Source organism: Heliangelus exortis, chromosome Z, assembly GCF_036169615.1.
Source record: "Heliangelus exortis chromosome Z, bHelExo1.hap1, whole genome shotgun sequence".
Classification (NCBI taxonomy): domain Eukaryota; kingdom Metazoa; phylum Chordata; class Aves; order Apodiformes; family Trochilidae; genus Heliangelus; species Heliangelus exortis.
The window spans coordinates 35,648,938-35,665,045 of NC_092454.1; positions in this window are offsets into that span (position 1 = coordinate 35,648,938).

Sequence of the window (16,108 nt, forward strand, 5' to 3'; positions counted from 1 at the left end):
TCACTTCAGTAGCTTCAATGAAATCTACAGATACATAGGGTTTTAAATTGCCATCATCACTCTTGCCCCCACCCATGCTGAGTCAGAGATCATCAGGATCTCACTTTTCATTTAATGGATAAAAAGTCTAATTTTCCCAAAAGTAAAAACAAAAAATGGTACAACATACAAATATCTTTCTACTAATCTTATTTCTCCAACTGTGTTCGGTGGATATATATTGTTACTATGAGAAATTTTCTGCCTTATTTTGAAGTACAAGTCATGCATTAAAGTAGTTCTTGAAAACGGTGAACTCTTAGCAGAACACCCTATAAGATGGCTTTTGGAATGTAACATGCTCACTTATTTCAAGTGACCCTTGTAACTCAATCATTCTGCTACTTATGAATTATGCAGCCATTAAAGACGACATAAATAAGGTATTTTTCATGCTCCTGCTATATATGGATTCAAATGGCAATGATGGATTTAAACAGCAAGGTCTGGATTCAAATTTCATCAGTTCTATTACTATTCTTTGGCTATGATTTTTGCAAGCAAAACTTACAAATTTGAGTTCAGTTTCCAACTTAGCCAGTGTAACTTCCCACCATGCCCATTCACTCAAGATTTTAGAAACTGAGATATACCAATGTGCACACACTTATGTGCAGAGGTACACTTAAATGAATATAAATTTACTTTTAAGACAGAAAGGGAAAAAAAAATCCAAAACCCAAAAGACCTTTAATGCCTTTGGCCTGGATGATTTTGGCTCTCCAGTATCTACAATCCTGATACTTGGAGTTCTATGAGACCTCTAAAAGGGAAAGATGAGAGGTTTCTTTATTGATCCACCCTTAAAGCTTTTGACCTTCAGAATTATGAGGCTCAAGGCCTAATACATGACATGTTTCAGATACTGAAAACATCTCTTTTGTCTAATATCTGGAAGTTTTTTAATCTTAGAGGAACAGTGGGGTTCATGTTTTTTCCTGTGACTTCTGGCTTGTATGTGTCCATGGAAATAATCATGTATACTGCAGCAAGGGACAGCAGAAAGCAAACACATAGAAATCCATTTGTGTAGCTGAATTACTTTCAGATTGTCTGAGAAACAGTAAAAAGACTACTTCTTTGTATTTATGATCCCATTTTCTATTATTGTGCACATGCATCTAGATGGTTCCATGATGATTGCAGGAAAGGACCTTGAATAGTTTTCACTGATTATATTACCTGAGAGAAGCAATTTATTACAAGAGTCCTTCAACAGTTGCTCTAGGTCTTGTTTTATTGAACAATATATGAATGAGCTTGGTTTGTATGGAGAATGCATGTCTTTTTAAGGCTAACTCACAAAGTTCATTACATTGCTACCCCTAAGAAGATATACAAGGTCATGCAGCTGCGTACTGCAAAATTAATTTACAATACAAAGTACTGGTTTGCTATGTGTTTCATCTCATCTGTGTTATTTTAGATCTCAGTTCTATATGAGCAACTGAAGCAAAAAAAGTATATTTGTCATGTTTGCATATACTTTAATTCTTATGGCTTTAAATCCCTGGTTCCTTTCAATTCTAAATCAAAATTTAATAAAATAAGTTAGCAGGAAGCAGATTGTTATCTCTTAATCGTTATGCCTTAAAACAGCTTTTTAATTTATTCTACTTTGATCTTGGACAAAAAATTATCTTCATAAATCATACAACCATAAGAGTCTGGGCAAAAGTGTCTTGATATATAAAGCTACACATATCAAAGGAAATCTTGAAATACATCCATCTGTGGAGTTCTTTGGACCTGTCAGAGAAAGGACTCCTGGGTACATTTAATTAAAAAAAAAAAAAAAATAAAAAAATGGGAGGGTAAAAAAAGAAAAAACATAACCCCTTCTCAAAAAAAAAAGGAAATCTGATGCAAATTAATGCTCTGGAGGTTTGAGACCTTATTTATAAGAATTGGTCTCTTTGAGTGAGGACAGGAGAGAGAAAACCTCCTGTTTCCTCTAGATAATTTCAGTATAGTTTTGCAGTATGATAAACTTACTACCTTAGTTTCCTCTGCCAGTTGACAAATGGTTAACTGCACTTGTCAAAAGTCACATGTCCTACAGAACTTTAAAAAAAAAATGTAATACACTTCATTAAATTTATACTTGACTAAATTCTGCTTTTAAAATATCTTGTCTCCAAACTTTTTTGTCAAATTATGGCAATATCCCATTTAAAAGCTGTGTGAAAAATTATTTTCTAGTGCAAGTATGCCATAAAATGGTTATAAAGAAGGCAGAATTGCTGCAGGTTTCTCAGACTTCACTATTTACATGTCACATTGAGTATGCCATATGCATTATATTCTTCACAAAATACAGATTCGTTCAGGATGATTTCTGGATCACTATTATATGGTAACCATGATATAATATAAATAAATAAATACTTCCAGCAGAAAGTAGTCTGAAAGGCTCTGTAAGCCAAATTTATTAATAAATCGACCGTTTTTTGTTTGTTTTTTTTTTTATGAAAGCATGTTGGCATACTTGATACATACCATGGACTAAGCATAGTATTTAGTTGAGTCCTGTGCACTCATAGGAATGTTCATTTTATCCCACTTCCGGTTTTAATGAGAAGAAAAGCATATCTGAAAAATCAAATGTGAAAGCTTTTTTTTGAACTTTCTCAAATCTGTGAAGTTTTCTGATTTGATGGGGAGAAAACAAGTTTTCTGATTTGATGGGGAGAAAACTGGATATTTTGTTTTGCATAATGAAACAGTGTGATTAGCTTCAAAAGAGTGAAATTCCATGATAATTTCTTTCATAGATTAGAGTAGTTTGAGAAATTGTAAGAACTACCTTAGTATAAGAAATGTGGAGCAGCAGTTATTACACAGCCTTGCTTCCTGTGACCCATCCCATATGGAAACCAAGTCTTGTTTTAAGAAGCAAGGAATAAAAATCAAAGTTAAAATTACAGAATGCAATTATTTGCTGAACAAAATGAGAAGAGAAAACTTTCAACTCCGCTTATGCTTGGCATACATATCTTATTGTTTCTTCAAGGAGCTCATGGCTAACTTCCTAGTTTATCGTCAATTTCTCTGATTTGAAGAGACAAGCAGGAAGAGCTTTTTGGAGCTGCCATGAAGTGGTCACTCAAGCCTGTCATGCATGAGGAACAAACAGTTAATACAAAACAGTAGGATGGCATGGGTGCTGTATATGTATAATTATTAATGAACTTTTGCTAATTGCAGGGTTCTAAGTTGTGATTATATACATGAGAGGAAAACAGAACTTTTAAAATGTTTATTCCATGTAAGTGTTTATTCTCTCACTTTTAAGTGTGAGAGCCTCTCAAAGGACATTGACAAATGCTATGAAAACCCAAACAAAAAAATACCAACAAAAAGGAAATCAAGTAATTATAACTAAGTCTTCTGTCAGTTTGAAACTGTGGCATGTTTAAAGACCTTCCTTGTTTAATATTTTATCATTGTTCAAGCAGATAAATAATATTATACAACATACCTATAATAGAAATTACATAATAAACAACGTACAAGACCTTGCTTAGCATTTTGCTACCTCTCACAACTTTATCAGTCTTCATACTGACATGTTGGATAAACCAATTTCATCGCAATGCCTGCAAACTGCCTTCCTGCAACAGTATTGAGAAGCCTTTTGAAAGTAAGTGGGAATGGACATTTCTGACTTGAAGATTTTCACTAAGATTCTTCCTTAATAAATCTTCAGTAATTTTTCATGATCCTCTTTGTCAATACTAATGTATGGCAATGGGACCTACAGCCAACTAGAGAGTCTTTGTGGTTATGAATGGCACCTTCTTCATGACAATCAACTAGCAGTCATCCACACACCTGCAACCAGACTCACTGGATTTCTAAGAACCACCAAGCAGACTAAGCATGCAGTCCAGTCCCTCTACTCTGCCACTAGTTGTGTTGTACTTGGAAGTATCTCAACAGCTTCTGTGTTTAGACTACTGGATCATCCATCAGCTGTTTGTTCAGTTGAGAAAGCAAATGAAGCTATACTCTAGGGGTGGCAGGAAGTAAATTAAATTATTTACCTAAGTATAGTTATTAGTTCGTGGTGGGTGAATAAATGCTGTGGCTTTATTCTGTGAATCCACCTCTCATCACTTTAATGTTTTTATATCCATGTTTTTGCTAAATTGAAAAAAACCAAACCAAAGCAAACCAGCCAATCAAACAAAAATTTCTGGCACATACCACTTTGCTGAGGAAGAAAATTGGCATTTATCATTTAAAAAAAAAAAACAGGAAAGGTAAATATTTGGATGGAACAATCAATGATAGAAAAAGAAATATTTTTCATATTGGTTACATACAGATGCAAGGAAATTTCTTCTAATTTATACCAGCCCAAAGATCAAGCTGCAACTGATCTGTATTGATTTTATTATAAAGACTGAGAACAGTAAACCTATGTGGCTATAGCAGAATTTATCTTGGAAGAAGAACTGCATAGCTTTATTTTTCTCACATAATTAGACTGTGTTTGAAAATCGGCATCAATGACTACATAAAGATCACAGTCCAAGCTTAGAGATATGACTAGAAAACTCTAATAATAAATAGAAATCATTATCATAAAATGTAGATTGTTCCAATGGCTTTTGACTTAAAATACAAATAATCTATCTCTTTTTATTATCTCCCTAATTGTCTTCTGAGAAACCAAAAAAGTGTATGAAATGCTAGAACATAGGGAAACAAATGAGAACACAAAATGCATGCCTTTATTAACTCTTCTTGCTTGTTTCACATTTCTAGACTAAAGTCTGATCTGTGGAAAACTGAAGTAGATGATATGAAATACCTTTTCAGTGGTGGAGCCACATGTCTAGGACATGCTTAGAAAACCTTAGAGACTAGGCAGAAGACTAGACTTGGGAACCGTACATTCACATGTTTTTGAACCAACTAAAAACAGCTCTGAAGGAAACATATGAGGTAATAAATTTCAAAGAGAAAAAAGAGGTGCAGAAGAAAAACAGTCCTCCTATGTAATAACAAGGAGACAAAGGTAAATGTTCCCTCATTTTCTGAATAGACCACATGGAACTGAGAAATTAGGCCCCTTTTGTCCAAGAACTCTGCATTTTCAGACTTGAACAGAACTTCATATTCAGATGACAACATTTTTTGTCAGTTACTTGAGAAAAAATACACCTTTCTTTTGATCTGTAGTAATCATCTATATCTATTCTGTCACTGATATATCTGTATATAGAAAATATGTGTGTTCTCATTCCTATGAAGAAAAATTCTTTAATAGCTTCCTAAAAAGATTTTCTGTGTGCCAAATTACCATTTAATGATTTAATAGATTCTTGTGTGTTAAAGATGTCATTCTTAATCCATTACCTTTGCTTTGATTCCAGATTTTGTTATTTTACACAGTAAAGAATAAAACCAGAAAGAAAGTAGCATCAGCTGTGGAAAGTGGTAAACCAGAGCTGCTCTGAATGCCTGAACTGTTTCCTCAACATAAATGAAGGCAATTTCACAGGGCTGCCTCTTCAGGTAAGATACCATGTGCAGAATGCTTGAATGTGTCCTACAATTGCATAAACTTCACCTAACTGGGACAATACACTGTTGGCCTAAAATACTGGGTAATTCTTTACCTTTCTTTCAAATCTGGCATTCAAAATCCCCTGTCATGAATATATAAATCTATGCAAAATAATATCAGTTTTATTGCATGATGAGTTAATTTTAAATAATTTATCAACTTCAAAGGTTTTGATCTATTGATTTCGGTTTTAGTCATGGCTTTTCATTCTGTAGATAAGTCATATGTGTGTTTAGTTGTCTAATTTCTTTTTGATAAACTCCTGGGAAACACACACATTAGCTTACTTGACCAAACTATAGCATCAGTTATGAACTCTGAGGGTACAGTTTCACTCAGATATTTGGAATCTTTTAGTCCCTTTTTCAAAATCAGTACCAAAGTGTAAGTGTAACTAATTTAAAGACAACTCAGGGAAAAGTGCTGGCATGCTATCATCATAATTTTCTTCCTTAACCAGTAGAAATAGCTGTTAAATTTTTTAGAAACTCATAACAGACCTAGGCAATGTGAGATGACTTCTCATCCTAGCGAAAGACAAGTGAGACTAGATTTACACCTGGAGATTTACACCTGAAGTTTACTCTTACAGTACTAAAATTAAGATTTTCCAGGCTCTGACTGTGGAATTTGTCACAGCCTTGTGAAAAAACACAGGGTCAGATTTGCATTAAGATTTAGTTATCTCAGAGAAACACTGTGCTTCCAGGTGAAAGGTGGGAAAAATACTGATGGGTCCACTCACATTCCTTATCTGAGTGTCTGAGCTGACCTTGAGACCAGAAAAGAGTGAGGTATTGCAAATTTTTAGAGATATTTAGAGATCCTTATATCAAACAAGACAGTCCCAATACTCCTCTGTTCTACACTATACTTCATCAAGATGCTGTGCCCAGCTATTTGTGTTTAAGGAATAAAGCAGACATGCTGATTCCCACCAGCAGCTGCTGCCTGTCAGACGTGCCAGCCCACAGTGGCCGCCTTCTCTTCCTAAAACCATCCCAGCATCAGTCCGGATCTCTGGCCAGCACTGCTAGAGAGAGGGGTCTTTGATTTTAAATCCTGCCACCAAATGTTTCTTCTGGCACATTTTGACTATGGGCAATTGGATTATAGAACAAGGACCAGCTCCAGCCTTAGCTGCCATGCCATTTATTTAAACAGATTTAACTTGAGGCACAACACTAGGAGAGAACCTTACAAAGTCTCTTCAGTTTGGAAGTTATTTCTTTCCTCTCTCCTTTCTCTTCTTCATACAGTCAAGACACAAAAACTCCCCAACTAACAAACAAGCAAAGCAAAAAAACAAACCAAAACAAAATGCACAGCAGCACCAAAGAAAAAAAAAAGAAAATTCCAAAAAGTCACACTCCGTTCTTAAAAGATAAAAGGGACCAGCAGAATTTCTGAATTTCTGAGCATTCCACTAAGTTCTGTGACCAGGGTAGATCAAAGGGCCTGAATGCAATCAAAGGCATTGCATAGTTGCTGGTGGTAGCTGTAGGTAGCAAAGGCTTTGTCTTTTTCCCTTTGCCATCTGTTCCTGATCTAGGGGAGGGCTGGATGCCCTCAGCTACACCAGGAAGAAAGTCATCTTGCAAAGCACTGCCTGTGGCACCTTCTGTGAAACAGCAGTCATTTCTGCTGTGTTAACTCCATCAATGTCCTGGCTGATGGCAAGTCTGAAGCAGGTGTGCCAAACATCTTTGGCCCTAGTAGAGCTTTGGACAAGCAGCCTTCTGGCTTGAGTTCCCTCTTTTTAAATGTTTCATTGTCAATTTTGAAAGCTGTTGGAAACCTGCTTAAAAACAGAAAAGTCTGAAGAAGTGCTGATGTGCAGCCTGCTGCTGATTGACCCAAAATGGCACTACAAGAGAGCTAGTCTGTCTCGGTTGCCTAAAGCCAGTAGGAGGAACCATAAGCTGCCACAATTACTAACAGTACAAACAACTTCTGCCTTCTTACGGGATTTGTAAGAAAAGTCGATTCGAAAAAAAGCTCATTATGGTGAGCGAAATGGGAAAATAAGGAAGAAAGTAAGAACCAAAGAAGCAAGATATTTATTTTAAGTTCATGTTTTACCATAGCTGGATATGAATATTGGAGTTGTTAAGTGTAACTTGAGGATGCCTTGCAGAACAAAGAAGACAAATTTTTCAGGACCATTTTTAGTTCTGTTTAAGTATTTATGTGTAAGATGTGGGAAATTCTGCCTGCATTTACCTTCTGCTTGCAATAAGTTCAAAATTTCTCAATAAGATTTGAAGTTAGAAGCATATTGAAGGCTTTCAAGGTGACATTTCTGAGACTGGAAAATCTGCTAGACCTAAGAATTAAGTCTAATTATGTTAGCTATTTACAAAGTGATAGAAAGACCTAAGAGATTTCATCTCTCCAGACCTATACAGAGCTTTTAAAAAAATTACCTGTATGCTCTTCAGTGTAACAATATAAGTTTCCAGAATGGTTTTTACACTTTCCTAAAATTAGGCTTCTTTAAAAATAACCATTTAAACATAATAATGTTACCCAAAGGTTTCTATTTTTCTTTTAAGTAGACCTCAATCTACTCATTAACATGCCTCAGGATACAGGAATCAAATCTTTTATTAAAATGCTTGAGTTTCTATTCATTTTTTTACTTTCCAATATGTTATTTCTATTAGCTTTCATGACTGAATTTCATGTCACCAAACTAATGTGTGATTAACCTAGGAAGCTTTCTAACAAACAGTGCAGTGCCTTTACACTCAGCTATGACATTTGAGGAAGACGTGTGGTTTGAGTCCTGTGATAATCGTGAGGTTAGATTTATTTTTTGTTCTTCTTTCTTTTAATTTTTAATCAAATAATGGCAATTCATAAATTTTGCCCACTTACATATCTCTTTGTATATGTTAATTTTCACAATTATTCTTTGGAGAGCTAGATCTTCAATTGGAAGAACTTTATATTAGATTAATTAAATTTGTTTCCACCTTGTGCTATTTTTTTCAAAATTTTCTTCTGATATTTAATGCTTATTGCATTATTCAGTATGTAATTACCTAGATTTATAACACAAAAATTGGGTGTGTTCATAACTCAAAGGAATGGAATAGTGTGGGCATTTAAAAATGGTTTCTTTTCAGAGAAAAATTAAAATCCCAGTCCATTCACTCTTGCAAAACTATTACAAGTGTTTAACGTGAATTGTTGAATCTAATAAATTATGAAGACTGATGACACATTGGGATCTGAATTTGCACTAAATCTCTGCTGTCCACTTTCCTAATTACATCACAAGCATTCTTTTTTCATCTCATTTGCCCTGTTTATGCATGTATTTCTTTCCAATTTCACTATCTGCATGGGATAATTTCTTAACACTGGTATGTATTTTAAGAAAAAAAATAAAATTAAGCAACATCATAAATAATTCAGCAAACACCCTTACTCTATTCATAGCCATACATATGTTGCCAGTAATACAGATAAATATAGAGTCATAGAAATATACACACAGACTTTGAGAAAATATGCCTCTAGACAGAAACATATTGTGCATATGCAAATAGCTGTCTGGCACTGAAGCTTTGCCCTTTAGCATTAACTCAATTGTATCTCTTCCCTATGTCTGCTCCCTCTCATTTTTCCATCTGTTTATTTTTTCAAACCTTCACTTTAGAGTACAGTACAACCTCTGAAAAATCAAGAAATATGGTCCTGGAAATATAACTAACAGATATAACACACAACATTGCTTGGGGGCGGAGGGGAAAGATAGAGAGGAAGCTACTTTGAAATTTTCCTACAAAGGTTACAGGAAATGGGTTTTATCCATTTCATTTGAACAATATTCATCCCGGTTAGATTTCACATTGGCTGCTATACTTTAAAGAAATTGTATAATCCAGGTCTTGCAATCAGCTTTCTTAATTTATTTCCTTGAAATGACAGGTCTGGCAAAGGCAGGCTGGCCTCTCAGATGTCTGGATTACACTGTAGCTATGGAAACAGGTGTTAAAGTGCTATGAATTTCAAGTTATGCTGGTACTCAGCACATCATATTCTATACTGATGACAGGTTATTTTACATGCTGACCCATGCAACAGCATCCATCTTACTGATTTATAGAAAACCATCATGTAAGAGAATCTCTGTGATGAATCTGGGGACGTCCAAGATGTGCAGGTGCCTGAAGCTGACTTGCAATAGCCTTTCCAACTTAGCAAGTATTTACACTTTTTTTCTTTCTTTAGGTAAACTATCTTGTAGTCACTTTTCACATGGAGCACTTTTCACTTCAGCACTAGTGCTGAAGCGCTGCATTCCTTTTTGGAATTTGCATGAGGCTTTATAGGAAAGGAAAGGAAGAGGAAAGGAAAGGAAAAGGAAAGGAAAGGAAAAGGAAAGGAAAGAAAGGAAAGGAAAAGGAAGGAAAGGAAAGGAAAGGAAAGGAAAGGAAAGGAAAGGAAAGGAAAGGAAAGGAAAGGAAAAGAAAGGAAAGGAAAGGAAAAGGAAAGGAAAGGAAAGGAAAGGAAAGGAAAGGAAAGGAAAGGAAAGGAAAGGAAAGGAAAGGAAAGGAAAGGAAAGGAAAGGAAAGGAAAGGAAAGGAAAGGAAAGGAAAAGGAAAGGAAAAGGAAAGGAAAGGAAAGGAAAGGAAAGGAAAGGAAAGGAAAGGAAAGGAAAGGAAAGGAAAGGAAAAGGAAAGGAAAGGAAAGGAAAGGAAAGGAAAGGAAAGGAAAGGAAAGGAAAGGAAAGGAAAGGAAAGGAAAGGAAAGGAAAGGAAAGGAAAGGAGAATGAACTATGAATGAAAAGTCAAAAGAATTGTTTCCAAGATTTTGAAATGTGTGTGCTGGGGAGACAAAGTTGAGGTGAGGTTAGTCACCATATTTCCCCCTTTATTTTCAAGAAGGATAATGTATCAGCTAAAAGCAGAATGAGAGAAAAGAAACTTGCTCAGTTTCTCTTGCTCATGCAAGTAATGTCATGCAGGCAAATTGAACATTACTGAATTACAACAGATTTTATATTCATATTTACATTATTAGATGGAAGATGTTTGAAAGCCATTCTTGTTTCACCTCCCTTTTAAAAGCACTCTGGTGCCACACCAATGGGAGTATCCACTTTAGCATAACAGAAATAGTATTCAAGTCTTTCTTACTGAATTAACTAGAAACGAGGAAGTGAAACACAAGTTTTCAGTAGTCACAGCTTTGTCTGATGACATCTGTGAACTCTCTAAGCTAATAATACTGTTTTATCTCAGCTATTCAGACTTTTAAAAGCCTTACCCACATGACACAGCTGGGTCTACTTTGACTGATCACAGCAGGAACAAGCATTTAAAGGCCAGTTCAGTTTTCAGATTCTTTTTCCCATCCAGGATCTTAAGAGCTGATATTTCAAAAGATTTCTGTGTGTAGACAAAAGATCTTAGATCCACTGCCTCAGTGGCAACTGAAGTCTTAAAAAGCATTCATTTCTTCCAGACATAATCCATCTGAATGGCACTTCTTGCCTTATTATATCAAATCAAGCCCTTCACTAAGGAAAACCCCATTCTGTTATGTCCAGCCAAAATAACTATACCCCAAGACAAGTGGTTTGCTCCAATAATTTCCCATTAATCATCCTGTATTGGTTTTAGGCCCAGGTCCCAGCAGTTAATGAATGGATCATTAAAACTACTGTGCAATCAGTCCCCCAGAGTATGTCTATTCTTTGCCACATCACTTGTTTAAGGACGCATTCTGCTTAATGACAAAGGCAGAAATCATAATCTTGGGAACCGGTTACGGGTTACACAAACGATTAGTCTACTGTTTTTTTTAAATCCTCTCTGTAGGTATTTGACATTAAAATGAGGAGAGAAAAAAAAAGTCAGGGAAGAATGATTTTTAAAGCCATATCATAAGTGGTTTTTACTTTTTTTTTTTTTTTTTTGTTAAAAAAAAAGCAGTTATTTGACCTCCCTCAAACACTGACACCCATTTCTTGTAGGAAACTAGAGATTTTGATCTGGGTAGTGATAGATCTAACACACACACAAAGTGTTAAGTATCACTTGCTCCTGCACAGAAAATGTCATCGTTCCCACCTCCCAGTTGGCATCTTTAAATAGCTCGTTTTATTTATGGTGTACATAGTGTTAATGTCCTTCAGTTGCTCTGTTTTCAAGGATGGAAAAGCAGTTGCTAAGCATTTCTAAATGACAGCCCCCGGGTTCATTAAAAATATGGCAAACATTTGCTAAGCTCATTAAGTGCAATTTTTGTGTGTGTGTGTATCAGATTCCTCCTCTGCATGTTATGCGTGACCAAACATCTATTAACCCTAATCCCATTGATGAGTCTGATACATTCAAACCAGCAATTATACAAAACAAAAAGGATATTTATTGAGAGGCTCATAAATGGGCTTTCATATTGGTCTAAGCTGTTCCAAATGACAGATTAATTCCTCCTGTTAATCCCCATTCACTAGAGTAGTCCCTTTGTTTGATTATAGGTTGTCAGATTTACAGATTCTGATTTAATAAAAATTTGAAGTAAACTAGAAATACACAATAATTATACTTGCTAGGCACTGCTGCCTACTGTATAGACAGAGTAAATGCAACACAAGTTTTTTAAAAAATCAAAGAAAAAAGGATTTCAAGAATCAGCTACTTACAAGAATAAAGGTAATATATATATTGCCCCTATTTAGATACAGCAAAAAAAAAAAAAAAAAAGGCACTTCTATTTTCCTGTAGTATAACACCTTGTGATACCTTTTTAACCCACAAGCACGCTGTCCTCATGAGTCTTTTGAACCATTGTGAGGTACAAACGTTACTATGAACTCTGCAAAATAGTTGCAGTATAAACTGTCAGGTAGAGAGGCCTGTACTGAATAACTCAAAATCATCTGTTGAGAAATTACATGCCTGTTTATTAAGCAGTGCTTAACAACACTATTGCAAGACTTGCCATTAACACTTCGGTGTGCAGGAGCTGGTGCTGATCTATAAAGAACAAACTGGGCTGCAGTAAGCTGATAAGGAGTGAATGGTATCACAGAAATCACAGAAAGTTAGGGGTTGGAAGGGACTTTGAAAAATCATCTGGTCAAACCACTCAGCCACAGCAGGTCACATACGAATGTTTCCAGGAAGGTTTTGAATGTCTCCAGAAGAGATCTCCCTGGCCAGCCTGTTCCAGTTCTCTGTCACACTCACAGTGAAAAAGTTTTTCCTTATATTTACATAGAATCTCCTATGCTCCAGCTTGTACCTATTTCCTCTTGTCCTATCACTGGACATCACTGAGAGGAGCCTGGCTTTATCCTCCTACACTTACCCTTTACATATTTATAAACATTAATGAGGTCACCTCACTCTCCACTTCTCCAAGGGGGAGACCCAGCTCTTCAGCTTTTCCTCATAAGGGACATTTTTCACTTCTTTATACATCTTGAAGGCTCTGCACTGGTTTCAAACAGTTCCCTGTCCTTCTTGGACTGAGGGACCCAGAACTGGACAGAATATGATGTAATCTTACCAGGGCAGAGTAGAGGGGGAGGAGAACCTCTCTCAGCCTATAACCACAGCCCTTCTAATGCACCCCAGGATGCCACTGGCCTCTTGGCCACAAGGGCACATTGTTGGCTCATGGTCATCGTTCATCAACCAGCACCCCCAGGTCTCTTTCCCCTTCACTGGTCTCCAACAGCTCAGTCCCCAGCCTACACTGGTACTTGGGGTTGTTCTTTCCAGATTCAAGACTCTACACTTGCTCTTATAATTTATTAAATTTCTCCCTGCCCAACTCTCTAGCCCTCCTAGGTCCCTCTTGAATGTCAGCACAGCCTTCTGGGGTGTCAGCCAGTCCCTCCAGCTTTGTTTCATCAGTCCTCCCATCTTTGTGTCATCAATGTGCTTTGTGTTATTTATCCTGCAACAAAATAATGCTACGACATTTTCCCAGCACAGTGACAGTGCTTTCTAAGCAAAAACTTCTGAGCTTAACCTAGAATAAACCAAAAAAAAAGGGTAAAAAAATAATTCAGTAGCTTTTTCTTGAACTTTTTTTCAAGGAAAAGCTTTCTTTTTACAGGAGGCTTTTCTTGAAGGCAAAAATGCTATGATTGAACGATATGCTTACAAAAGAAAGTTCATTAATAATGTGAAGTCATTCTGAAGTAATCTCTATTGGTTTTCTAGGAATCCTACTTCTTACTAATCAAAGGCTTCTAAAAAGTGATCATACAGACAACCTTCAGAGAGAAATATTAACACCCTGCAAAGCCTTTGAATGAATTATTCTAAGTCCTGCTAAACCAGGAGGAAAACAGCTCTTCATTTCAGAAGAAGTGTAATAATTATCTACAGAGAAAATATTTGTGTATCTATGTAAATTAATTCAGAGATAGTGTCAACCAAATATTTTAATTGTGTTTTAAAATAAGCCTTTTTCCCCAAAAGATTCAAAGAAAAGGAAAATAATGTTTTCCTCTAGAAGATTCTTCATCTACAAAATTTATTGTTATAAAGTAGTCCTTTCAGTCTGCTAGGGTGTACTACTGACCTAAATCTTCTATTTAGTCATTCAAAAAATGTCAAAAAGAAAAAAACACTACCTGACATTTCTCTTACACACTCTATTTGTCCAACCCGTAAATTTATTTCCTCTCCAATGCTGATAGTTTGGTGATTCTAACAAATCACCTGTACAGGAAAACCTTCCATGTAAGTTTTCAACTTCTCTCTCCCTGAATATAAAGAGTATATAGTGATTTCATGAGTATATTTCAGTAAATATGATAAAACTTTACTACATAACAAAGGCAGTGTAAAGGTCCACAATGCAAAAAAACTCCCTGGTGCTACAGTGTGTGTATGCTTCAATATATCTCAGCTCTAAAAAATTATTGTTACAGATTGCCTCACTTCATAACTCAATAGGAGGAAACAAGAATCATCATGGATTTTTAAATAATCTAAAATCGATAAGGTGCAGTGAGCATTAATGCTTTAACATTTACTACATTAAGTAGTAACTCTTTTGGCAGAAGAGCATACGTATATTTATAGAATCTTATGATGAAACAGTGATAAATAAACAGCTCATTTAAACCACAAGCAATAAACCTTTACATTCTAGATTTTTAAAAAACTAAAAAGTATCTTTTTACATTACTTAAGCATTTTTATTAATAATTTGTTCATATTTCTAACCTAAGGGTTTCAGGGTCTGTGGGTGCTTTAATGGATACTAAGTGATACACAAATTAAAACATCTCGGTTTTTAGGGCTGGAGAATAAACCTGAAGACATTTAGGTCTGAAGATGATGAATCTGATGCCATTTTCTATTCTTTTCTTCTCTAAATCCACCTGTCACTAAATTTTGTGTATGGCACGAGTGCTAGCACAGAAGGAGCTCTGACCACACCTGAGAAAAAAAGGTGAAAAGTCTGGTCAGACTCTCAAAGGCTGTGAAATTATTTTTTTTGCATTTTAGGACTTGTTCTTCTCGAATTTAAAACAAAATGCAACCACAAACTTCACAGAGGTGTATTTACCATTCCGTACCAATTCTAAGTGCCATATTTCACCTTAGGTAGAAGCTTCAAGACAAAGTAAGTTATTTAATAAGTGGATTATTGCTATATAAAAGAAGAATTTACAAGTAAGGTCATGTCAGCAGCGCTGAGAATGGGATACATAATTGCTGTTAAGAGTTCAGACTGAGATTTAAACATCTTCTAAGGTTCTCAACCTTAATTAGTCTTCTTTGCTTCTTTTATTTTGGTTTGTTATTTTACCTGAAGGAGCTGGGCAAAAATGAAAGAAGCTCTCAGTCATACACAATTATCTAAGTTCAAAGTTCAAATGACATAACAGAATCTGTATTTGTTTAAACAAGAAATTTTTCAAATCAGTTACCTTCATAACTATATGTTAAACACCAAGATGCAATCAAAGCTTCCAACTGCTACAAACTTCACCAGGCAGAAAAGAGATGATGAGATTGTAAAAGCAGAAACAAGAGAATGCAGACAATTTTTGTGTACAGAATTTTCCTTTCCTTTCAACCTACTCTTTTGCCACAATCCAAAATGTTCTAGTATGAAAAATGAAAAGCAGATTCTGTCTTCCTCTTTACCTTGAGACATCTTACAACCTTGGCTGCCTGTTCTGCCAAAAGCATACAAAACTGAGAAGAGTACAAAGCTAATGTAATAATTAAGTAAGTCAGTTTCTGAATGTAGTAAACAACAAACTGGCCTAATTAACTTATCATGAGATTGTCCTATAGGGACATGACAATGAGATTAAAAAAAAAAAAACAACAACAAAAAAAAACAACAAAAGAAAATAACTAAAACCTACTTTCCTTAATTTTCTAGTATTTATCTTAAAAATAACCTTGTAAGGATATGGAAAGATTGAATAAAAGGATTGTATGCTGGACTACAGAAAATTATTTATAACGTAGAAACTTAAGAAAGCTCATTTA